We start from the raw sequence: 26,898 nt of genomic DNA, 5'->3' as shown, positions 1-26,898 counted from the left end.
AGATTACCTGAGGGACCTCTTACCTCTTTTGTTCTATGTACATAGAACTTGAGAGCCCTGACTGGGCACAGGACTCTCTCTGGTTCTTGGCCCACCAGACTTGACATACCCTTGATCTCGAAAGTCTTCGGCCAAGGGTTCGAAGGATTTTCATTCTTCGCCAAGAAAGTTGGGTTCAACGAGCAGACAGCATTGTCTCCTTTGAATCCCATTAACTTACTAAACGCTTGAATTTCACTAACTCTCTTAGCCGTCGCAAGAGAAGTTAGGAAAAGAGCCTTCCTTGTCAAGTTTCGAAGAGACGCTGCCTGAAGCGGTTCGAAAGGACTTGACATAAGGAATTTAAGAACCACGTCAAGGTTCCATGACGGAGGTCTCATTTGAGGAACCTTCGAAGTCTCGAAAGACTTTAAAAGGTCATGAATGTCCTTGTTGCCTAAAAACCGCTGACAACATGCTTTTATATCCCTTGATGGTAGGGACCGCTAATTTCTGCACATTCCTGAGAAAGAGCAGAAAATCAGCTATCTGGTTCACAGAGGTCGAGGAAGAGGAAACTCCCTCCTTTTTACACCATGCCCTGAAGGAAGCCCACTTCGATTGGTAAACAGCTCTTGTGGAAGCACGTCTTGCATGTGCGATTGCTCTCGCAGCTGCTTTCGAAAAACCTCTCGCTCTGGCCAACTTTTCGATAGTCTGAACGCAGTCAGACCCAGAGCGGAGAGGTTTTGGTGTTTGAAACCTTTCGAAGTGAGGCTGTTTGAGTAGATCTTTCCTCCAGGGCAATGTTTTTGGAAAGTCTACAAGGAAAGACATGACCTCTGTGAACCATTCTCTCGCTGGCCACATCGGAGCGATCAGGGTCAACCTCGTCCCTTCTGAGGCCGCAAACTTCCTCATGACTTCCCCCAAAATCTTGAATGGTGGGAAGGCGTACAGGTCTAGACCCGTCCAATTCCAAAGCAACGCGTCTACCGCGATTGCTTCTGGATCCAGGACCGGGGAGCAATAAAGAGGAAGTCTCTTGGTCCTTGACGTTGCGAATAAGTCGACCAGCGGACGTCCCCACAACGTCCAAAGGTCTCGACACACGTCTTCGTTCAAGGTCCATTCCGTCGGTAGGATTTGTTCCCGACGACTGAGAAGATCTGCCCTGACGTTTTGCACTCCTGCAATGAACCTCGTCAGGATTGTCACATTTCTTCTCTTTGCCCACAGCAGAATCTCTCTCGCTAGGGAAAACAAAGTTCTGGAGTGTGTTCCTCCCTGATTTTTTAAATAAGCGAGTGCTGTGGTATTGTCCGAGTTTACCTGAACAATCTTGTTCTTCAAACTCCCTTCGAAGAACTGCAGGGACAGAAATACTGCTGCCAGTTCTTTGACATTTATATGCCAGGCTACCTGTTCCCCTCTCCAGGAGCCTGACACTTCCTTCCCTCCTAGTGTTGCTCCCCAGCCCGTGATGGAAGCGTCGGAGAACAACACTTGGTCGGGGCTCAGAAGACTTAGGGACACGCCCTCCTGAAGCTTCTGAGGGTCCAACCACCATCTTAGATGGTTCTTTATCGGAAGCGATATTCTCAATATGGCATTGAGATCGTCCCTTGGCCTTCCACTCGTCCGCAAGGAAAAATTGGAGAGGCCTGAGGTGCAGTCTTCCCAAGGAAACAAACCTTTCTAGCGAGGAAATGGTTCCCAGCAGACTCATCCATTCCCTCGCCGAGCAAGTCTCTTTCCCTAGGAAGGCTGAGATCTTTTCTAAGCCTAGCCGCTGACGTTCCTGGGACGGAAACGCTCGAAAAGCCACTGAATCCATCTGAATCCCCAGATACACGATGGACTGTGTTGGGTCAGATGCGACTTTTCGAGGTTGACCAGAAGTCCCAGGGACTTTGCTAGGGCTAAAGTGAACTGCAAGTCCTTCAGACACTTCTCTCTCGACGACGCTCTGATCAGCCAGTCGTCAAGGTACAGGGAAACTCTTATCCCCGAAGAGTGTAGCCACCTCGCCACGTTCTTCATGACTACAGTGAACACCATTGGAGCCGTGTCAGGCCGAAACACATAGCTCTGAACTGCCACACTTTTTTTGTCTAAGACAAACCTTAGATACTTTCTTGAAAAGAGGGTGGATCGGGATGTGAAAGTACGCGTCCTGCAAGTCTAAGGACACCATCCAGTCGCCCGGGTCTCAAGGCTCCCAGAACAGAATGAGGCGTAACTCCATCGTGAATTTGGTCTTTTCCACGAAAAGATTGAGCCTGCTTACATCTAGAACTGGACGCCAACCTGACAACTGCTTTAGTACTAGGAAAATCCTGTTGTAAAAACCTGGGGACCCCAGGTCCGCGACTTGTTCCACCGCTCTTTTCTCGATCATTTGTTGAAGGAGATCGAATAATACTTTCTTCTTCTCTCCCTGATAGGATGGAGAAAGGTCTCTGGGAGTCGTAGAAAGAGGAGGAAGATCTAAAAAAAGGGATCTTGTACCCCTGCTCCACGATCTTGAGGGACCAAGAGTCCGTGTCCCTCTCTCTCCACGCTCCCGCAAAAAACTTCAGTCTGGCTCCGACTGGTGTCTGAAGGACATGCTTCTCACTTGGAAGGCTTTGACTTAAAGGAAGCTCTTCCTCGTGAAAACCCTCTCCCTCGAGGAGCTGCTCTCGAGGGGGGAGCCCCACGAAAGGGCTTAACCTTCTTCGGCGGTCTAACCGCAGCTGAAGAGGTTGAAGGTACTGCCGAACGTCTTGTAGACTGGGCCAAAAGGTCCTGCGTTGCCTTCTCTTGCAAACTGTTAGTCAGGTCCTTTACTAAAGTCTGGGGGAAGAGATGGTTCGAAAGAGGAGAAAACAGCAAATCCGCTTTCTGAGCTGGAGTTACCGAACGAGCTGTGAAATTGCACAGCAAAGCTCTCTTTTTCAATAAGGCCGTTCCAAAATGAGAGACGATCTCCTCCGAACCATCCCTGACGGCTTTGTCCATACATGCTAACACGCTGGACAGCTCCCCCAGACTGAGAGATTCTGGGCTTCTCGCTTGCATATCCAGAACTCCCAAACACCAGTCAAGGAAGTTGAACACTTCAAGAGTCCGGAGCAGACCCTTCAAATGATGGTCCGTCTCCGTAGAGGTCCAGGTCACTTTAGCAGAGGATAAAAGAGACCTCCTCTGCGAATCCACCAAGCTGGAGAAATCTCCTTGAGCTGAAGAAGGGATACGAACTCCTACTTCTTCTTTGGTTCTATACCAAATGCCCCCTTTCCCGCTGAGTCTAGCTGGAGGCAAGGCGAAAGTCGTCTTGCCTTGATCTCTCCTTCGTACCATCCAATCTTAGAGTTTTTCTTAAACGCACGTTTAGTGGAGAGCGAAGTTTTCATCTCCACAAACTCCGGGGTTTTACCAGTTTTAGATGATGAAAAATGCGAAGGAGGATACTTGGGAGCTGCAGGCTGAAACTTGTCTTCGAAAGAAGAACGCAACAACCGCACGAGAACTTTATAGTCTGAAATAGAAGGGGCCGCAGAAGGTTCCTCTTCCACCGAGTCAGCCGAACTACTCACTCTCCTTCTTCTCTACACGGAAGCGGAGACCGCCTGTCCGGAGAGGGCGTCCTAATGTCGGGTCTTGACTTAATCAAAGGACCCCTATCCTTACTAGATGAAGCCTTATTTCGGCTGTCTTCTCTATGACACTTACCACTTGAAGCAGGTGGAGCGTCCTGACGAGGACGAGCGTCCTTAGCGCCACCCGAGGCAGCCTCACTTGCCAGAGAAGCGTCCTTACGTTTCTTAAACGAAAGGAAGGACATTTCGCTGGAATACGTGCCTGTGCGCGCAAAACTAGCGTCTTGGGGTACGACTTCTTGGTCGGTGTCCCCAAAAGCGTCTTGAAAAGAGCCCTGAACGTCCTGGCGAGCTTCCTGCCAAGCGTCCTGCCGAGCGTCCTGGTGAGCGTCCTGGTGAGCGTCCTGATGAACGTCCTGCCTAGCGTCCTGCCGAGCGTCCTGACAAGCGTCCTGACAAGCGTCCTGTCGAGCGTCCTGCCGAACGTCCTGCCAAGCGTCCTGCCAAGCGTCCTGCCTAGCGTCCTGGCTAGCGTCCTGACGAGCATCCTGTCGAACGTCGTGTTGAGCGTCCTCCTCAAAAGCGTCTTGACGCAACGTCCTTCTAGAGGACGAACGAGATCGGCGAATCGCCGAAGGAGAAGCGATCGGCGACGAGATGAAGTAGAAGAGGGAAAGAAGGAGAACTGGCTTCGTCCTCTTGACGGGCAGTCTAAGGTCCTTCCTCCGCTTAGGCTCGACTGCTGCTGGGCGAGTCCTCTGAGCCATAAGCGTCGATAGCTGGTCCTGAAGGGACAAAAGAATGTTCTTCGTTGGAGAAGAACGAACAGAGGAAGCAGGACTGATCCTGCGAGAAGACGAGGGGCGAGGGGACGCCTCCTTCCTTCTCACAGGTACAGCTACCTGCTTCTCAGGTAGACGCGCCTGTGCACGCAACCCAGCGTCCTCATCGGAGGAGATCTTACCCCTTTTCTGAGGCGGAAAAGCGTCATACGCATCCTCCGACGAAAGCGGCGATACAGGACGTGAAGCGTCCTCAACACGAAACGTCCTTTTCAGAGGACGAGAGTCTCTCCGAGCGCTCCACCCCTTGCGCGGGGAGGACGCTTCGGAGGACGAAAAGCACTCTTTCAGGACGCGCGCTCGTGCGCGCTCCTTGGCAGCCTGGGACTTTGCTACAAGGTGCCTGCCGAAGGGACGCCAGGATCGGTGTGGGAGCCCCCGTAACCCCTCTTGCGGCTTTCTGACATACCTACTCCCTGAGTCTTGGGAGTCTGATAGAGGTCTAGGCCTAGAGGCATTATGGGGCCGATCTGACGCCCCCTCCACAACACTAGGGGCACGATCACACACTTGCACCGAGCCAGTTTCTAAGGCTTTCACTTTGGTCTCCAGAGTGCGAAGAGACTCCAAAATCAGAGAGAGAGCATTAGCTTCTCCCGACACAGAATCAGAGCCCGAAGGCAACACAGGTTTAGGGGTTGCAAACTCTACAGGTGTTAATGCAGGAGAGATGTTAGCCTTACCTTTGGTAGAACCACTCCTGGAGGAAGACCTCCTGATCCTATCGCGCTCCAATTTAAGGCGATAGGACTCATATACTCTCCAATCATCATCGGTCAATCTCTCACATTCATTGCACCGATTATCCACCAAACAATTATGCCCCCTACAACTCATACATACTGTGTGGGGGTCTACCGATGCTTTCGGTAGCCTCACCTTACAATCAGTCCTCACACACACTCTGAAACTCACAGCACTTGATCCAGACATATCTTTTATAGAAAAGCCAATCCAAAATCAAAAAACGGTCCACTATCGCGCATGCCAATTCAACAATCCAATTCAATACCAAAAAACCAATCAGATACTTAAAAGCGAGTCAAATCCAAAAAATCCTGAGCAGAGGTCTGTAAACAGTTGTTTACCGACCGGCGACAGAAAAAAATATGAATAGAAAATGGGAATGGTTCCTGATATCCGCCTCCCAGCGGCGGGAATGGGTACTACCACCTGGCCGCCCACTGCGTGTGCCGCGAGTTTTGAAATTCTGTCGGACTTCAGAAAATACAGCTATATATATATCTGTCAGGTAAGTGGCATGAACAAAATAGAATTTAGGCCAAATGTCAAGGATGGAGACCTATGAGGTCATTCGGCACTGTAATGTAAATTGACAGTAAACTGTCTGAAAGGTGTAACAGGAGGAAAACCTTGTAGTTGCACTATGAATCAAGAGTAAGGAACAAAAGTGGTTGCAGCTAGGGGCCGCAGGGACGCTGCAAAGAACCTTAAAGTAATGACTACAGTGCACCGCACGAGCACTATCCCATATGGAGAGCACAAGCTGTCATTGGCCATTGAAACTTGAACTGAAGGTAGTTAAATTGAAGTATGTGGGAAAGTAGGGGAATGACAATTCACCTCCCAGAAGCAAGCCCCTTTTCCTTAAGCATCAGAGCCTAAGCAGGGTGGTTGAGGTGGAATTATATAAATTCAAACAAATTTGGGAAAACTTAACTTGTTCCTACTAGAATACAAACCACCACTTCATATGAAGGAGAAACATGCTTTTTGTGGGAGGGTGGGTAGTCATCCAACTGCTTACCATCTTTGAACAATAGTTTCATAAGTGCAAAGGCATTGAGGTTTTCTTCCTGTAACACCTTTCAGACCTTTTACTGTTCATTTCCATTTTAGCAACGAATGGCCTTAGAAGCTTTGTGCCTGTCTAGTATACATCAGGCAAAATGCTTTTGTCCAAGAGGTGACAGGAGATTTGTGCGTGATGTCCCTTGGGTAGAGCTTGGTAAAGGTGGCCTGGCATCTTCAGACGCGATACCTACCCTCATTATCTAGGAAATATAGCAAATTTTTTCAATAATTTATATTTTTCCAACATACAAACCTGAAGTTCTTTACACAGGATTTACAGCCACCATCCTGCTTATGAGAAATCATCTTATGAACAGGGTTAAAATTGTGTTCGTGATTCAACTCTGTCTTTGATATGAATTCCCATTTTCTATATTTCCTCTCCCCACAGAAAACATCTGGTATATATTTTTGTAAATATATGGCACTGTTTAATGTTACTTTGTAAACTTCCAATGTCAGATGCTGCTCCTGCGAAATTCTCTCCAGCTCAAAACTTTCAAAGCATGGAAAATACTAAATTTTGAATGTTACATGAACCTAAATTTTATTTTCATCTTTTTACCTTTCTCAAGTCCAAAGTAATTCTTTATAATAATGCATAAATTAAAAATAGTGAAAACAGTATAATCTATGACATCTGAGTCAACTCAGGAATGTAAACCAACAAAAATGATGCACTAGCCTATTTATTAAAAACTTACAAACAATTCAAGATACAAATGGCTGTCCATAACATAACTTTTTCATAAATTGGGTAGTGAATGTTCCAAGTGCCAACCCTTCTGTAAAACAAAAGGCAAGAATCGCTAGAGAATTTAAGATAGAACTCATAGTAGTGTTGGAGGATGCTGCATGCTGATCTCAGTACAAAAATGCCTACAACAAGTGCTGTTGCTAGTGAATTTATGGCCAGCAGAGGTTGTTCTGAAAAATTTCAGAAAGCAAATGGGCTTACATAATGTGCTTACTTCAGTGACTAAGGACATGTTTGCAAAGTGAAGTGATATAAATAATTTAGTGGAGAATTATCATCCCAACAAAGATGATGTAATCTGTCTCTCCAACAAGTTTAATAACAATGCCATGTTTCAGTTTAGACAAATTTTAAAGACGGCAGAAACACGTCAATGGACAGTTTGTTGTCTTACAGGGGTCCAGTGACTTAAGCTTGTCCTTGTGCCAGTACAATATGAAGAGGGGAAGTAACCCAAGATAGTGCCAGTAAAAAACGAAGAGAAGTAACCTCAGATATTGCCAGTAAAAAATGAAGAGAAGTAACCCCAAATAGGTCCTTGATACCTTAGTATTCCCCTTTCAAACTAAACAAAAACCTCTCCTCCTTGGTCCTCTTCCTCTCCGTATTCCATACACTAACAAGTCTTCCATAAATATTTATTCATCCATTTCATTAGTCATTTATATTTACTATTTCTCATTGTTTTCTGTATGTAAAACTGTTTATTCTCTATCAAAAAAATTTTTTGGGGTGTCTGGAATGGATTAATTGGATGTAGTACATTAATCCTCAAGGGAATTTACTCTTTTGGATTTTGCATGTTTCAGACTTAGTGATATGTACTAAATCAGATCACATACGAAAACCAAAGTTCCACTGTACAGTAATGGAGAGGTATTTGAAAAATAAATCTTAAAATAAATACTGTATACTATTTATATTTTTGAAGTAAACAGATCTCTCCATTATATAGCTGATTCCCACATTTGAAAAAGGTGGTGGGGAATGTGGAAACCAGACAACCTTTTAAAGGCTACTTAGTAACAACTTAAGTGTTTGTTTTAACCAGTGAATTTCATCCATAGGTTAATTTAGCAGCCTTATCATGAAGATAGCAGAGGTCTCTTCGGAAGATGTCCCCTTCAGCAGAAGGAGTAGGGTTACTGTGACAAATTCCTGCAGAGCCAATGATGGATAACTACCTAGTATGTGTGTCCAAGAAGGTACACTTCTAATATGTACTCAACACAGAGTACCTCCAAGCTTCCCAAAAATCCCAATTTTTGAAAGTAAATTGTATTTTTCCTAACTAGTATATACAATCCTGAGGTCCTTTATAATAGGAACTGCTTACAGCAAAGCTGGAACACAGCTGTTAAAACTCTTGCAAGGTGGTTAGGCAGTAACTAACGTCTGGTAGGCAGGGAGACCCGCCTGCCTGAATGTCAACATTCCACTTTGCCTTTCAGCCCAGGTTTCCAATTGAGGGGTGGCATGACGTAGGCATTAGTGTAAAGGACCTCAAGTTTGTATAGTTAGGAAAAATACAATGTACTTAAAAAAAAAAAAAAAAAAAAAAAAAAAAACTGTGATTTGTTACTACTCAATATACAAAGCTTTGGTCCTTTACAATAGGAAGACTCACTTATTGGAGGGAGGAATCTGAGTCTCTAGAACTGACTGGAATTTAGCACACCTGAGCTACTCCTCATGGTCAAAAGAGTGAGGAGTGTCCTACCTCTGCCAAATTGAAAGGAGTATAAGAAATGCAGGATCAAGAGTCAGACTCCTGGGTCTTTTCGGAATGAGTGAGGAATCATAACTCATACAAAAAAGGCTGGGAAGAATATTGCGAGTCGGTGGCATTAAGGTAGAAAATAGAGAAAGGTTTGCCTTACTGCCAGACTCTCCTTCCTGCCCTTGTTAGAGGAAGGAGCAGGATTGCTTCTATGATTCTAACAAAAAAAATTGAAAGGAAGCTTGATGTAGAGACTTACCGCATGAGGCGCCACTCTAGCAAGCGTAGGTTCGAGTCCTATTCTCAACCTAAAGGAAAAGAAGTAGAAGGTCGAGGAAGGAGGAGGAAGAGAGGCCAGTCACTCCCAAATCCTTCTCACCTGTAGAATTGCACACCTTAGGCAAGATGCAACAGATCCAAGGAAAAAGGTTCCTGATGAGACCACATCTATCTTCCAGTCTGACATATTCTTTGGAATGAGAGAAAAGGACAAGCCACTGGTACCGTGCATTGTCAGTGTGCACAGGTGATGATGTTGCCAGCTGCAGAGAACCTCCTCCCGATCTTGCAAGACCAAGAGAAAGATATGTACTTAAACACTTCTCCCTTGGCAAGTTAGTACTGGAGAAAGGTTATTGACATCCAAGTTAAGGGTGTCCAGTCTTCTGCAGGTACAGCAACATGCCAATAGGACAAAGTAACAAATGATCTGGATCATCAAATCCAAAGTCTAAAGAGCAGAGGATCAAGAAGGCTTCGTACCCATCAACAGATGCCAAATGCTTCGTCATCCGAGACGGAGTTGAGACATGATACCCACCTTTTGAAGGGTGATGCTGAAGATGATCCATGCAAATTGTCTAAACTCTTCGCCAATGCCAGAGAAAGATGATGCAGTCTTGAAACACAAAACTCTGTCTTATGATTCTCGCAAGGGCTTTTATGTCATACTCGAGTCAACCATCATGAGTGTCAATGTCTTGCCTGAGTGCTCCAAAATCAGAAGAAACCAAGCATCTGGCGAGCACAAGAAATTCCAAGGAATTCAAGCAGTCGGAGAGACTCCCGAATCTCGCAAGAACAATCATCAGGAGTGGGCGTCTCTTGACCTCCGAAGAAGTCGAAGAGGAACAGGCATAAGCCTGGAGAAGTCCCCTTGGGAGGTGGCAGACACTCCCTGAGAAGGAGCTCCTCCTGTGGCACAGAAATGGTACTTTGAATGAGATATCCAAGCAGGAGGGAAACTGAAGGCAGCTTTACCTTGTTCCCTCTTCACTGACAGCCATTCGTCAATTTCACCAAATGCCTTTTTCGCTTAAGAAGAGAGAAGCAATTTATGAAGTCTTGAATAGCTAGTCAAATGGGCTTCAATTAAAAAGGAGCCTGTAAGGAAGGTGCTGTTGGAGAGTCAAAACTAGGAAATTCGCCAGCAGAAATCTCCGCAACGAGGCATAGGCTGTAGGAGTGTCTGTTTCCTTTCTTCAGAGGATATCAAAGGTAAAGCCAAATCTTGATTTGAAAGCACTGACATATCCTGAACTTAGCTGTCTGAGCTCCAATACTAGCAGTCACTTGCATATGCTGGGACTGCTGGGGAGTGGGCACACATGGGCACTTTAGTGCCAGTTCCGCTGTCAGCAAAACAGAGGGCTCGGTGCACCAGAGAAGCATCTACCACCTGAGACTCTTGGGTATGTCATTAACAGGAGCACTGGGAGTTGCAGCACTACTGTTCAACCCACTACTAGAGGAAACTCGACTGTTATGAAGGTTGCTCTCTCAATTTCTTACAAGGCACAGGGGAAGAATGACACATCCACTGCTCTTTTCAAAGGGGGTAATTTCTCCGCAAAGAACCCATGGCGCCTGGGAGACAAACCTTCTGAACTCAATGACATCCTATAGAAATCCACCAAAAGGCCCTTCCTGTGGCCTTTGGTTGCAACCTGGGATTCGTCAACAGGTTGAACCGAAAGGGTGACTACCCAAGTGTAGATCCCAACGACATCCCTTAGGATCCAAGTTTGACTCCTCCCAGATTTTGGGAGTATGTCAGGGACCTTGGCCTAGGAGAATTGGCAGACCAAGCAGCCACCTACTCCACAATCACTCACTGACACTGGGCACTACCGGGTGCTCCGAATCACTTTCTTTTCCATAAGTACCTTCACCGATGATGCTAACTGTGCAATCAAGGCTACAAACATTTCAAACCGTTTATATATTTCGCACTTGAGACTGGTTATTGTGTTGGGTTGAGATACTTGGGAGCCAGAGTCCCTAACAGACTCATCCATTGCTGAGCTGAGCAAGATGAAAGGGTTATGAATTCTGAAACTGTCTAAAGGCAGGGCAGATGGGACAAAGAAGGAGGGAAAGTTTGTCATCATATACCTCAATAAGGCAGCAAATACTTTGGAGATAGGTTATCATCTTGGACAGCCTTAGAAACAGTAGGACCTTTTTCCAAAAGTCCATACTTGTGCCAACTGATGTTCAAAGCAGACTCATCAGGATCCACACATGGAGACAAAGTTGAAGGTCTGGCTTGAGGAGGCGAAGGAGACCATAGCTCTGAGATTAAGAAATTGATGATGGGCACCCAGGAGTGGGCGCTGGAAGCCGGGTACTCAAGAGCTGGCACCAGGTGCCCAGAACATCTGGAAGTCAGGTGGTTGGGAGCCCGGTGTGAGCACTCATGGACTAAAGTTGAGCGGACAGGTGAGACATCCTCCAGGCAGTCCAACGCAGACAGGGGAGCAGAGACGAACTCCGGATTGTCCAAAGCAGCCATAGGAGGGCACTGATGGAGTTAAGTAGACACACAAGGGTTTACTGCATAACTGCATGAAGATCTGAGACTAAGAAGAGATTGCTTGTAGTACTTCTTAACAGGCACTGGACTCCCCATGAGATCGGGACCCTAACCGTGGCTTGCTGAAGAGCACTCAAGAGGTCGGGAAGAGTCCAGGTAACGTGTACAGAGCTTCCTGTCTACACCACAATCACTGGAAGAGATTGATGACACGCCTTTCCAATGATTGTCTACTACAAGTTGAGAGGGCAACTACCCCTTTGAACTTTTGACATGTCTTCTCCCAGGGTTAGGGGAGCAGGACAGTGACTTATGTCTAGGAGAACAGACAGGACAAGTAGCCATCTCCTCCACTTGCACTGCACTTTTTCTGTGAATACTTCTTGCAAAATCACTGGCGATAGCATTACGATTGGAAGCAAGGGAACCAAGAATGGGAGTGTAAGGATGTTCAATAGGAGGGCCAGTATGTTCTGTGAAGTTCTTGCAAAATCTCTTGAATAGAATTCCCCAGCTCAGCCACAGTACTTACAACTAAATTAAGCTTCTTATCAAACCTAGCCTGGATACTGGCAATGGTATTACATTTGGAAGCAAGGGAGCCAGGCACTGGAGTAGAAGGATGCTCAGTGGGAGAGGCAGAGTATTAGTAGAGAAAGTGGGGAGAATATTTGAGCTAACCTCTAAGTTGGGCCTAAATGTAGCCTTTAAGCTAAGAGAGCACTTTTCAGCTCTAGAAGCCACCTCCTCTTTTTAACTTTCTCTAACTTATCTCAATGAGATCTCAAAACTTCCCACTGATTACTATCCCACACTGCACATTCAATACAGGTTTTATCCACACTGCAACTTGCCCCCTACATTTCATGCAGACAGTATGAGAATCATAGTGGGTAAGTAGCCTAGCCCTCCAGCCTACCCCTTTGTGATAAACACTAGAGCCGCTAAAATCTGACACATTTGTTGAAGAACTGATCCAAGTTCTTACCAAGATTGACTATATTTAGCCTGCACTCACCAACGCAAAACAATTGTACTTCACCAATACATAATATGAAATAACTGCAGCAAATTCCAACAAAAGCTGCTGCAAATGGCACAGTGTTTACAACAGCATTACAGATTGGGTTTTGTAAAGGGCTTGGTACTTCTGTTGACTTGCCAATATTTAAGATCTTGTACAGTGCTCTATAAAGGTGCAGAGGTGGTTTAGATTTTGGTGCAACCTTTGCCCATGTGAATCAATAAGCATACCTCTGCAAGCTATCATTATTAGATTCTGGTAGTTCTTTTAGTGATATATTAGATGAACCTTTAATGGGCAGAACCGGAAGGGTCTGTGTTGACGGTCGGCATAGCTTCATTAATGTAATTTTAGGAGTTCCTCAAGGTAGCGTTCTTGAATCTTTGCTATTTACAGTTGACAGCCCTCACCTTATTTACACTTCAGGATTCTCAGCTTCTCCTATTTGCAGATTTTTCTGTGGAACTTGTCCCCAAATTATTTGAAAAATTTAGTAATTGGCTGACTTTGCTGTTGAGAAATATTCACTAATTACTGTATATTCATGTTTTCATGACTAAATACATTTTTCATGATAAAAAATTATTTGCCAACTTTCAAAAATTAGTATTGATGTAACACAGCAAACTATCAATATAATGTATATCTGTTTTTCAATGCATATTAAATATTAAGGTACTGTATACAGTATATACTTAACTTCTCAGTGTTTTCCCCAATTACTGAAAAAAAAAGAATGATTGCTTCAGTACTGTATGAGAGAAAATGGATGTAGTACTTGAAAATAGGGGTAACTTGAATAGTTTTCACACTTACTTGCAAGGGTAATGTTGTAACATGACTTTGAAATTATAGTTAAGTGTTTTAGATGAGAGTTGAGGGTTTAGAATGGAATGGAATATGGAATTTAGACTAAGGTATATTCTGTGTAGGATGACAGTTTAAGGCAGGGGTTCTTAACTAGGGGTATCCATACCCCTTGGGGATATGTGAACCACGTGGGGGGTATGGACTTGATCTCTGGATATTTGTTATATTTGATATTAATGTGTCCATGTATACATTTTGTAAATAATAACTATAAAATTACAAACGCTTTTGATTTTCTTGGAAGTTGTGTTCTTAGCTATTCATACCTAAAGTATGTATAAAACTAAGTGTATTAAGTTATAGTATTGTCAAAGGGGGTATGGAACCATATTGAGCATCAGGGGTCTGGAGTCACCAAAGGTTTAGCTATACATTTGGTTTCTCAACTTTTAAAATAAGCAGTTATAAGCAATTTTTAGTGGGGGCTTTGGTATAAATAGCCAGTTATAAGCATTTTTTTTAGGGGAATGTGTCAAGTACTATTCACAGATTTTAGGGCGATGGTGATTGTGGTCCCATCCACCGCGAATACCAGGGGTTGACTGCACTATTGTATACAATACTAGTCACATGTGGCAAGGTCTGGAGAGTAAACTGAATGCATTAACCAATGATGGTTCTCTTTCTGCTGTTGTTCCCTCTCTGCACCTTGGGTCTATGGTTACAGAATGCTAGACTAGAAATCTGGCACATATTCATGAGCTGAGTAGGCTTTGGAGCATGCTTAATCATTCTAAAACTCAGTATGATAGAGGGTCAATCTAAAATACTTTTGTCTTTGCATCCAGATTACATTCGGTGATACAGATTGTCAATGACCTAAGATTTCTTCCGACATCTTAGGTGTAACTTTCAATAAATTAACTTTTGAGGAGAATGCAAGTATAGTACATAATAATGGCTCTTTTCAATCTCAAAACCTTAGTATCCAGAGGATATCCTTTATTTTTTGTTTCATGTTGGGAGTATGTATACTGTTCTCCAATGTGATCTTCGGGTGCTGACTCCTGAAAATTTAGATAGAATTAGGCCATAAGTTACAGTTCTTTTGTAACATTGTAAATTTGGGGCACAGATATTAGGCAAGTTCATTATGTTTGTTGAATAAATTGTAATACAATGACAAACATCCCCACTACTCTTCATTACCTGACCTGGTTTTTATAAAACAAACTAGACAGGCTGTTGCTACTGATTATGTGCCATTTTCTATTAGTATCAGGTTTAATAGTAATCTGTTTGCTGGGAGTTTTATTTTGGAAATGAGGAACAGTGTGCCAAGAGCAGTTGTGGAATCTTATGATCTCCAAATGTTGAAGTGAGAGGCAAATTACGTAATTTCCTTTATCAGCTAACATCTCTTGAATTCGGGTGTACAGTTTTCGGTCTTATTTTCTATCCCTGTAAATTTTTTTTTACCTTTTCCTAAAACTCTCTCTCTTTGTTCTCTTCTCAAGATGATAGTCTGTTGGCTCTGTCCATAATGGTTTTCTGCAGAAGATTTAATGAAAAGAAGGAAAGTCCCCCACACCACCCCTGTACTTGTTTTCCTCAATCTCCGTAAAATGAACAAACAAAATGTATTTAATAACCAAATACGCAACTGGTAAGGGTCAGTCTAGTAGAGGGGGAAACAGATCTTCACCAAATGGTGGCCAAATATAAAACAGTTGGCAACATCAAAAGTATCTGCTACTCACCCTCCTTAATTAAGCACTAGTTACCTACCATGTTACTAAGTTCCACAATTGATTCCTACTTGAGAAAGGTTTGTATATCCATAGGAACATTAAAAAAAAAAAAAAACCTGCAACCACTGCCTACATTCATAAATCTTTAAACATTTTGTTTTATGACAAAACATCACAAAGGTCAAGTTTCCAAACCAGTGGTTTGATGTTATAATAGTAACTAGGCATCTTTTTCCGTCTACATATGATTATGCATTCAAAAGTGCTCTTAAGGAACTTTTCTGATCAAGTGTTGCAATCTCTTTTGAACTCACAACAGGTACTACCGTCAACTAATGGGGAATGGTTATCAAACACCTTAAGGACTGCTCAGGTTAAGTACATTGTTGTGCTTTTTCTGGCTAGTAATGCTACAAGGAAAGCTAGCTTGATTCACATGGAACTGCTATGTCTGAGTGATGTCCCTCTAACTGAGCATGAGATTAGCCAACAGGGTTTTTTGGTTATTAAAATTGTGAGTTGCCTACCTATAAATTGCTAACATATCAAAAGTAGCAAAAAGACTAATATGATTATTATCCCTTATATCTGGGAGTAAAAAGGTTTAAAAAAAAAAAAAAAATTAGCCTGGGCTACTTAAATTAAAAGAAATATACAATCATAGTTGTCACCGCAATTTTAACAAACCTGACATTCACTTTTGTTGACATTGTTCGGTCAACTCATTAGCCTTCAACCTACCATGTATTAACATCATTGGAAAAGCACAGGCAGAAGTGACTTACAGCCATTCTGTACTACTCAAGATGGTGAAGAGAGTTGGAATGGTCAGGCAGCAAGATAAAAGTGGCTCAAATAAACAGAATAAAATAGTACAATGCTCTACGTTGCTCTATGTGTGACAGTGAGAGAGAACTCTGTAAGCTGGTTGCATTAAGATGCAGTTAAGTTCAATAGCAAGACACGAGGGAGGCAGTGAAGAACACAGTTAAAGCAGGTGTAGCCAGTGGGCGAAAGGACGCTACAAACACCCTTCTGCAATGCCTACAGTGCACCACATCAGATGCAATGACAGCAGTAACCCTAGCCTAGAGCATATATATGGGAGTATTTCTTTTGAAAACACTTAGAAGAACCCTTGGCCAAAGCCCAGGACATTACCCTACAAGCCATTTCATCCAAATTCTAAATCAGATTAGGTTAAGATGTAGTATCCTGCATAAGCAACTGTAGCCCCACCACAGGTTAGAAAAGGTGAGTGGGGTTAGGCTTATTTGTCAACCATCTGAAGCCAATTTCCGGCCGTTACGCAGGGAGGGAGCAAAGTAGTGAGGGGTGGCTCACCTAAAGGGGCAGGGGGGAAGCCCTCCCCGTGTGAGGTTAGAGCAAAGCATCTGAGGCTAGGTCTGGTAAAGATAAGTCTGGTTAGGCACTAGCAGATCTAAGGGGGGTGCACCTTGGCACATGAAACCCATGAAAAATGACAAAATAACAATATTGAGATTCAAATAAGACAAATAAGATATATGAGAAGAAAATGAAAAAATCACTGTAACCTGTGATGAGTGTAGAAGTTGCTGCAGCAGCGTCTGCATTTTACTTGGCACTTTTGATAAAGTCAAGGGAGGTCAAGAAAAAATGACAATTTGTCCAAAATTGCATTTTTCCTAACTATACAAACTGAGGTCCTTTTTACAATAGGAAGGTACTAGCGGCAGCTGGATAGGTCTTAAGCTTTCGAACAAGGTGTTCGGTAGTTTAACTGCTTGTCCGACAGGCGCGCGCGTTCGCGCGATGGTAGGTAAACAAATCACTTTTGCTTTTGGCCCAAGCAAAAACTGCAGAGTGAGGGGTGGCATGAGGTGGGGCTATGTGTAAAAGGACCTAGGTTTTGTATAGTTAGGAAAAATGCAATTTGGACAAATTGTCATTTGTTCCGACACGGCATACAAACCTTCGGTCCTTTTACAATAGGAAGACTCACTTCTTGGTGGGTTGGAATCTGAGTCTTTTGTGAACAGACTGGTGTTCGCCCAACCTTGGAAGCCTCCCTGGTCGTAAGAGCGAGGAGGGATCCAAGCCTCTGTCCGATTGATCGGGTGTGCACCGCAGGATCAATGGTCAGACCTCTGGACCAAGTACTAAGAGAGAGGCAAGCGTATCTCTTCGTACCAGCAAACAAGAACAAGTTCCTATTTGCAAGAGGCAACAACGTTATGGTTTGTCTCTTGGTTGGCATCCCCACTTCCCCCCCCTTGTAGGAGGAAGGGGTGGTGGATATTCGCTCCCATCCCTAGTGAAAGGATAGGATGGGGCTCTGTCGAGTAAGCTCACCGGCATCTCGTCCTTACCAGGGCAAAAAAAAGGTGATGACCGTATCCCTCTACCCACAGGTAGAGGGGGAGAAAAAGATAGGAAGAGAAGCCAGTCACTCTCTCATTCACTTATCTATTCTTACAGTTACACCAGGACTCGATGCTGTTCAGCCTGCTAGGGTCTGGGTTAGCTAGACAACGTGTTGAGCAGCCACCACGGGTCCTAAGGAAAACGATCCAAGGACCTGTGGGCAATATCCAAAAGGTAGAAGGAGGTGCCAGTGGTCTGGTTGTCCCCTGCCTTCAGTACCTGCGCCACGGAGAAGTTCTTGTGTAACTCGAGGGAGTGTACTTCTAGGTCATCTTGGTGCTGACGAAGTCTTCAACACTCCGCCTGGGATGTCGAGTTTCTTCAGAAAGCGCGGTCGCGCTTTCACAGGACAAAGCAGTATCTCCTTCGCATCGAAGGCGGTGAAGTCCATTAGGGAGGGGACTGTGAAGGACTCTAACCGATCGTCAGGAACCGAAGGGTTCAGAGTCTTCGCTACGAATTCGGTACGAAATCGAGCGTCACGAATCCCCATCCCCAATCCCCTGGATGCTTGACTTCGCAGGCAAAGTCATGCAAACTACCTCAGCAGGAAAAGAAGGAATTTTCGTATGACCTATCCCTCTTCTCGACTTCGGTGATGTCCTGTACCCATACTGGTCTATCCGTCTGCAGCGAAGTTGTTGTTCTCGGTAGTGGATAGGACACCGACACTCAATGGTGGGTGTCGATGGTATGGGTACTGTGACAAGCCGTTAGGACGAAGAAAAGATTGTTATGGAACAACCGAACTAAGTCCACAGCGAAGTTCGTAACAGACTTGGGCGCTCTGACAGCTGCCTACTGACTGCGTTCGGTAGGAGGCAAGTTGTCCAAGCACCCGAGCAAGTCACGTGACCTTGCGCCTTAACAGGGTTATGCCAAGAGACTAAACAAATAATTTGTTCGTCACCGATGCCAGAAGGCAAGGTGATGACTCTCTTAAGGCATGTGCCCAACAGGCGAAAGTCAATTGCCTTCTAGAGCCCGAGGTCCTTGATGGCAAGATATCTCATAGTATAGTTGATTCTCGGGTAAGGAGAAACAACACTATGTGACGTTGAAGACGAGGTACAGAAAAGCAACCTACGTCTTCACAGCTGAACCGAGAGAAGGATTCTCAAGATTCTGAACCTGTGCTACAAAGACTGAGAACGCTAACCGCTATTCATTGCTGTCCGGTGAGGATCGTAGTTGCAATATAAAACGGAGCGCTTCCAGTAATGAAGACAGGGAACTACTGCCTGAAGAACTGCTTCTCATGGGCTGAACATTTGGAAGTAGAGCTGTCAGGTCGGAGAGTAGGCGATGTCTTCTGACATATCTGTTAATTCGGGGCGAGCAATGAAATTGCACACCTACGAATACGAGATATTTTGAAGACAAACTCAGATGTCTGCAAAAATCATTCGCATTATCGCAGTGCGATGCAGCGGTTGACTAGTACAGACTTCTGTTACCGTGCGGTAAACAGAAAGATGAAAGAGTCCAAGAGATATCTCTGTTGAAAATTCTCGCAATGTCGAAGGCGATGAAATCGAGCGTCACAGCAGTAGATGGTCCTTCATTATTGCGAGAATCCCCGTTAATCAGAGACCTAAGTCCATGATTGTTGGGCAGAGATACGGTTCGGTAGTCAATCCAACCAGGGGAGAGAGAGACGTAACCGACCGCCCATCTCCGAGACCTAGCTGATACTGAGCCGCTCCTATCAGGCAGTTCAATACGCAGTAGCTCTCGGTGACTCGTCATCCTGAGTTGCCAGTAATCCATTATTCCACGAAGGAATGCGTTCGGCTAGAACCATCGAGCATAAAGAATACGCTCGAGCAATTATATTTAACCGAAACGGATTTCGGTAAATACAAAAGCTGATTTGGTGTTGTCATGACAATACCAAAGTATCCAAAATCGAAACTGATAACTGCTGGGAGGTTGCAGCAACCCCGAGTTGCAGTTCAATTAAGATACAATTCGTCTCGGTCACAAACCGTAGAGTAACTACGGTATGCCTACCCCACGGACAATTCAACTGTTAAAGAATCATGTCGCGAGGGTAATATACGTAGTATATTTTGTAGGTTCTGTACCACGACCTCCATCCTAAATTCTTTTCCCCTCGAGGAAAGAGAATAAGGATTGGAGATCGACCGCCTTCGATCTCTAGTCAAGAGAGTTGAAGGAGAAGTCTTTCCAAAGGAAAGCTTCAATGGTGAACAGAATACCGAAGACGATAGTTCAAGCCAAACTGGAAGTTCCCGTCCGTTCTTCTCTATTCCAGGTTAAGCGCCCTACTGTGAGGATACTTCTTTCTTGTAGAATTCTAAGCACTCTGCGAAAACCCCCCACCGAATTCGTCAGACGATATCGGCTGGTGGTCCTCTCGATTCCCGTAGAAATCGAGAAAGGGGCAGGATCCCTCCTCAATGACCCGGGGCTTACGTCAGGTAGGACCCGAAGGTCCCCCGGTAGCGCAGCCCCTAACGTGGGATCTTACCAGGGAAACATCTCTGTATGGATCCCTCCCCTTTCCCTCGTAGCCGTAAGGAGAGAAGGGGGAATGGAGGAAATTGGATACTGGCTCGCCTTCCCAGCGGGATCTAGCAGTTGGAGAAGAAAAGAGCAGCCATCGCCTTACGGCGATGGCCTCTCAGAGCCTGGGAAAACGTATCGTCAGGAGAAAACGTTTTCCCGAGGAGGGTTACGAACTCATACTGTAGGTACGTGTCTGCCGCCACTGTGAACGTCGTCTGGTGGGGCTGATCGACACCTGACAGGAGAGAGCCGATACCGCTCCGACTCATTCCAGTCCTCGTCGAGGTCGAAACCTCAGGAGGACCGAAGGGGTATTTAAATACGGTGTCCGAAGACACGTATAAAACGCCTCTGTCGCAGTAGAGGAGGTGAAGTAGCTTGTTCGACCGTCCAGAACTGAGAGAGCCTTCTTGTCCGGAGACGAGAGACTACCTGGTTCAACACAGTCGGCAAGCTCCGATCGCGGCAGACCCACCGTCGATTTGGGTTCCCTCTCGGGCCCCAAAACGACTCGAGCCGAGACGTGGCTCTGCTGGTGGGAGCGGCGATCCTTCCCCGAGGTCATTGTGCTGACGAATCAGCGCCGTAACCTCGGCAAAGTTCCTCTGGATCTCGGAAGTCACAGCATCTTGCAGAGTGGGACCGTTAAGCCCTTCGAACAAGAGCATATTCCGAGAACCTTCCTCCTAAGAAGGGGGAACAGCGACAGCCCTCTCGGTCTTCCCCTCCACTTGCGCATACGTCCTGGCCGGTCCAAGAACCGTGCCTGGCACGTAGGGCACTGTGGTGGGATCATGAGGGCGCACCCCTCACGATCACTCCTCAATACCTCGCTCCTCCCGGTGTAACCCGAGGCGGTTGAAGGTTACGGGAGAGGCAGACCTGACGCTCCCTCTTTGCTCGCTGGCAGAACCAGCAGGCTTTGAGGGCTGCAGGCGATCGTCAACCCGCGGTGGCGATCGAGCTGCAGGCCTGGTCGAACCGTCTCGCTGTGGAGAACGGCTTGGACTGAGCACAGCGGCCCCGATCGAGTGTCAGAAGAGCTGGTGCTGGTTGCCGTACCCGGTCGCTTTCTGTGAGAGCGACGGTCAGGCGACCTGCAGGCTCCACTGTCACAGTGAGACCGGTGCTTGTCCTCAACGGCACGTCACGTCGCTGGTTCCAGCCGTGGCTGGCACCGGCGAAACGGGGAGGACCCTCTTCCCAGCTCAGCCCGTGGTCGGTACGTGGACCGTCACGTCCCCGGGTAGCCAGCTGTTCGCCGCGAGAGTGAGAGCTGGTCTGGTGAGAGTCGCGTGAGCGGCTGTCACCAGTCTTCCGCCCCCCCCGTGCCGTGAACCTGACGCTGAGCGGACTCAGAGGTCTGGTTCCTGGCTGCACGGTCGCTGGTAGGCGACCGTACACTCGGTACCGTCCCGCGAACGAGAGGCCGAGACGGACCCTGATGCAGTGGCAGAACCACTGACACCAGGCGAGGAAGTACCGGTGTTAGCCAGTACCCCTCTGGTCCCCGTAGTCTTCTTCCTTGCGGAAGAAGAGACGGGCCCCGCTCCCGAAGGAGCAGGAGGACCAGCGGAAGGAACCCTCCCGTCCCACCGAGGTGAGACGGGTCCCGAGAAGCTCCCGAGGGAGACTTCTTAGGAGGGAGGAGGCAACCTTCTTCTTCCTCGGCTGTGAAGCCTTATAGAAGTCGAAGGGGAAGAGGCGGCAGCCGACGACGACGACACCTTCCTCCTCTTCTTCGTCAGCTTCCTTAGGACAGACGTAAGATCTGCTATCCAGGGCGGAGCCGGGGCTGCTGTAGCCGAAGCCACAGGGCCGGACGCACCTGTACAGACAGACCAAAGTCTGGGGTAGTACCACCACGAACAGGACGACGACAGCAGGTATGGGCATCTCAGGAACAGCAGGCACAGCCAGCACAGCATCGGTAGGGACAGCCAGCGCAGCAACGGCAGGGACAGCCAGCGCAGCAACGGCAGGGACAGCCAGCGCAGCAACTGCATGGACAGTCAGCCCAGAATCGGCAGGTACGGCAGGCAGCACCGGAAACACCAGGAAGTGGAGCAGCAGCCAGCAACATCCTGGTACCGGCGGCAGGTCCAGGGGCGCGCTCTAGGGCAGCGGAAGTGTGGTCGCTGCAGCGCGGCAACCACGAGCGGCGGCGGCACGCCCCCCTCGGCCCCCCTCGGTACGGCGAACGGCACTTCACAGCGGCTGTAGGCAAGACTGTTACCAACGTGAGGCGAGTACACCAGGTGAGGAGGGACGTCGTCACCTGGTTGCGTGGTCACCACTCCATGGGTGACCGCAGTAGGCCCAGGACAAGAACCGCAGCCCCTGGACACTAGCACGCCCTGCAAATGGAAGGACGCCCATACCTCACCAAGGTCCACCCTCGTGGCAGTAGCACCTGCGGAAATAACAGTGAGTAGCGATTAGTGGGGGGGAAGTCCCCTCGCGCGGGGGGGTGAGCCCTCTCCGAACGAGTGGAAGACCCCTAATACAATTGTACATCGGGCACCGAGCGCCCTCCCCCGCGCTCGACGGATCGGGCGAGGAGAAGAACGCCGATAACCTCCCCCCCCCCAAGGGGAAGAGCCATCTGTGGGAACTGAGCGGGGGGGGGGGGTCTCGTTCCCCACCCCCGCACAGTACCCATGTACCCAACAACAATATAAGAGCCCGAGAGCAATCGTGCCATCGGCCCTCCGAATGCTAAGGGCGGCAAAGGAATCCAATTCCCTTGACTGAGCGGAACTTGAACCAAATAAATATTGATGCAATCAATAATAAGGAATAAAATGAAAAAGCATCTTGCAAACGATTCACTTCACAATGAATAGGGCTCGGATCGAGCGCATTTTGCGCCCTCGGTACCGAGCGCAAGGGTGAAAGGATTCATTCCTTACCTTTATGGATCAAGGTTTCTGGAAACCTTGATCCATAATGAATTGATGCAATCAACAAATATATGAAAATGAAAAGACTACTGCGCTTGCGATTCACTTCATACAAATAAAAAGGGGAAGGATCAATTCCCGGGAATAGCGGAAACATTGATCCCAGTAAACAATGCAATCTCAATAAAAAATGAAAATGAAAAAGAACTGCACTTGCGATTTCACTTCATTCAAAATAAAAAGGGGGAAGGATCAATTTCCGGGTAAGCTCGGAAACTGATCCAAAATGAGTATTGCTACAATCAAAATAATATATGAAAATGAAAAAGAATACTGTACTTGCGATTCCACTTCCATACTGAATAAGTTTCCGTGCCGAGCGCATTCGTTCGGCAACGGGCATACAGGTCAAAAAAATATAAATGAAAAGAGCAATTACTTACGATTTTCATCTACACATTCCAACCCAATATACGCTCGGAGCGAGCGCTCCCGCCCTCGGCACCGAGCATACACAATACGAGGATCATTTCTGGGAAATGAATTCCCGCACTTACGCCCTTCAGTCCCGGTCACATCGGGTAATCGGAGGGCGTGGTGAAACCAAGATCCTTTAATTCACAATTGAATTCAATGAAATGATTGTACTTACAATTCAGTTTCACTAGATAAATAGAAAAAGAAAAACACAATCATGCGAAAGCAACGACGATGAAGCGGGCAGAGAGCGATGATACACGTCCACACGCCAGCAGGCCGAAAGCAAAAGTGATTTGTTTACCTACCAGTCGCGCGCGCGCGCCTGTCGGACAAGCAGTTAACTACCGAACCCCTTGTTCGAAAGCTTACGACCTATCCAGCTGCCGCTAGTACCTTCCTATTGTAAAAGGACCGAAGGTTTGTATGCCGTGTCGGAACAAAGAGAAAGATATGGGTGAGGAATTTTTTTGAAAAAGGACCCTATGGTGATTTGCTTTTGGCAGAACTGAAATTAGATGGTGGAGTGAATCAGTGTAATAGCCAGTCTCATGTCAGGTGTAATAGCCTTTGTGTATTTTGTATCCTTTCGAGATATACTGGGAGCCACCATCCGTAAAAGTAGTTCAAAGTCACTTGAGCACATCCGAACAAAGTTGGTGAAACCTCCACCATCTAATTTCAGTTCCGCCAAAAGCAAATCACCATAGGGTCCTTTTTCAAAAAAAATTCCTCACCCATATCTTTCTCTTTTTCTTGACTCCCTTGACTTTATCAAAAGTGCCAAGTAAAATGCAGACGCTGCTGCAGCAACCTCTACACTCATCACAGGTTACAGTTATAGAAAGTTTATCAGCTATCCATGTCACGGCATCCATCTTTTTAATTCTATTTTTGTCATCCACATTTGTTACATCCCACAATGTTGGGGATGAATGCAGCAATTCAAATAGTTCTAGAGTTTTCTCGGCAGACCACATGTTGTTATCACTGCAAGTCTCGAGTAGGTACTAATTCATCATCGCCTCGGCCGCACACACACACACGCAGTGTTTCCCATTCTAGATGGGAAACAGTAATTCGTGAAATGGTGTTTGGAAATGGTTTGCAAACAGTTTAGAAACAGTTTGGAAACAGTTTGTAAGCAGTTTGGAAACATTGTTTGCATACAGTTTGGAAACAGTTTTCAAACTATTTGGAAACCGTTTCCAAGCTGTTTGGAAACCGTTTCCAAATATTGTTTCCAAACAATGTTTCCAAGTGTGTACGGGCTTAATCGGCATAATAAAACATTTCATTGCCTATATTAGTGAAAGTATGAGACTACTTATTCCCAGGGTCATGTTTTGAACTGAAATGCATTTTTACCTTATAATTGGTGGGTTTATCCTTACTGACATCACAACTGAAACTGCAGTGCTTATTTGATTGTATTTATACACATTTTTCCCTTAATTTCTTCCAAATTTCACTTAAAATATGTTTGTTTACTGCAAAGCCATGGCAGGAATAATTTTTCAGCCTTGTACATCTGGCAGCCAGAATCTATGAGCAGATAACAGTTTAGTGAATTGTTTATGACAAAAAATGTATACTTTTTTTGCTAGCACTTTTTATTTATTTTAGACATTCTGACTTTTATTATTTCTAATTTTGGTATTTCTATAGAAGCATTCCGCATCATTCATCCCCACGAATACGAAAGCCACCAGGAATTGGGGCATCAAAAGTATTTTGCTGTGTTTAGTACGAACCCTTGGGGGTTAATTACAGTCGTCTGAATAAATACCACTAAAAATTCTTGTTCAGGAGGTAAAACTGCATAGAAAAACCGTAACTGCCATAGTCCAGGCCACCGCGCAATAGTAATAAACATCTAACTTATTTTTGATAATTGTATGGCTGAAATAATGTTTTTAATTTTTAATAATTGTAATGCTGAAACTAATGTAATCTTTATTGCGTTCTAGGAATGGCAAGTCGTCATTGCCAATTTAGTGGAACTTGACACAAGCCGATGCCTTTACAAACTGTTCCCATGAATTCTAGATATCATAGTAATGTAATAATTATAAAATTACTCTAATATTTGTGTATATATTAGAGATAGATAGGCTAAAATCACCTACATATTTCGATGGTTTTGTGTAAGTCTTATCCCAAGTTTGGTGGGTAAACACAAACCAATTGGCAACACAGATAAAAAACAAAAAACCAGGAAAGCGTGAACAACATCATAGCTAACGTTCACAGCAAAAATGATGAAACTTGTCAGGAATCTGGTTGTTTTTACAACTATGAATATTTTAAAATGAATTACTACCTACTTATGAATCAATTGTTAGGAGAGGGTGGAGTGTCAGAAGGATGAAAGAGAATACAAACGGAGGTAGAGTAAAAGGATAGAAAGTGGTTGCAGCTAGGGGACGAAGGGATGCTATAAAGACTAAAGTACCAAGTCCTACAGTACACCATGTGAGGTGCACTGACGGGACTAGGCTAACCCTCGTTAGCCTCTAGGGAGGGAAGAGGATAGAGGGTCCAAATGGATGAGAGACTATGAACAGAGGGGCAGTAAAAGGAATGAAAGTGGTTGCAGCTATGGGACGCTGCATAGAACCTTGAATACATAACGCCTACATTGCACCATGTGAGGTGCACTGACGGCACTAGGCAGGCTAACCCCCTACGGAGAGTTGCGTGGTGAGATTCAAGACCCCTCTCTCTCCCGCCCTTGGCTATTATTAAGTTAGGTTAGCTATATGCAGGAGAAGAAGGGTCTCGAGGCTACAGAGGTCGCGCCCACGTCCCCCGAAGGACTTCAGATATATATCAATTTGAGGTCCACCGGAGGCATCTTTGTCACCCAAATGTAAACAATGTCTCGTCGTCGCGTTACTGCCGACTTCGGAACTACTACTACTAGCCTAGTACTACAAACGACTGACGGACGTTACATAACACCCAACGCCGACTACAAAAGACGCGGTGGGCGTCTGCAGACGAAACCGAAGCGAGGGTTACCCGATAATGAGCCGAGATCTCCGAACCACGACCTGATTTTTCCAGTGAACAAACGAACAGGTTGTATGGAAGTCGACCAAGACGCGTTCACACCCTCACTCTACAACCTGAAGACTGACGCGCAGAAAAGCACAACACAAGTAGTCCATCCCGGGCCCTCCCCGGGTCCCCGGCTTCGTTTCTTCAACTCGAAGAGACGATGCAAAACAATTAGCTGGTCATCGTCGTTGTGATAACCTGCATTCATCGGATAAATCTGACGCGCCTATGACGGCTTTAAAGAAACGATACATTTCTATAAATAAAGATCATGATTACGGGTAACATTTCATTCCGGTTGTAAGTTACTAATGTCGTAAAGCTCCAATCTTCGCTTCCTGCATTGTCCTGAACGCACCGCGCTACTCTCGCCTCCTACCCAGTTCTCAAATACTAATCACAAAAAAAGAAGCCAGCTCC

At 45.8% G+C, this 26,898-nt stretch overlaps 1 protein-coding gene across 1 annotated transcript in view; it reads right to left on the bottom strand.

Moving 5' to 3' along the window:
* The window catches only part of LOC135217359 (uncharacterized), a 75,168-nt gene extending 48,571 nt beyond the window's left edge, over positions 1-26,597 (bottom strand). Inside the window, exon 1 of the mRNA XM_064253199.1 lies at positions 26,440-26,597. The gene's annotated coding sequence lies outside the window, so the exon portion shown is untranslated. The remainder of the gene's footprint in view (positions 1-26,439) is intronic.
* Positions 26,598-26,898: the final 301 nt, after the last annotated feature.

This window comes from Macrobrachium nipponense, chromosome 7 (assembly GCF_015104395.2).
Source record: "Macrobrachium nipponense isolate FS-2020 chromosome 7, ASM1510439v2, whole genome shotgun sequence".
In the NCBI taxonomy this organism is placed as follows: Eukaryota; Metazoa; Arthropoda; class Malacostraca; order Decapoda; family Palaemonidae; genus Macrobrachium; species Macrobrachium nipponense.
The sequence above is the reverse complement of the archived record's forward strand: the minus strand, read 5'-3'. Positions and strand labels throughout refer to the sequence as shown.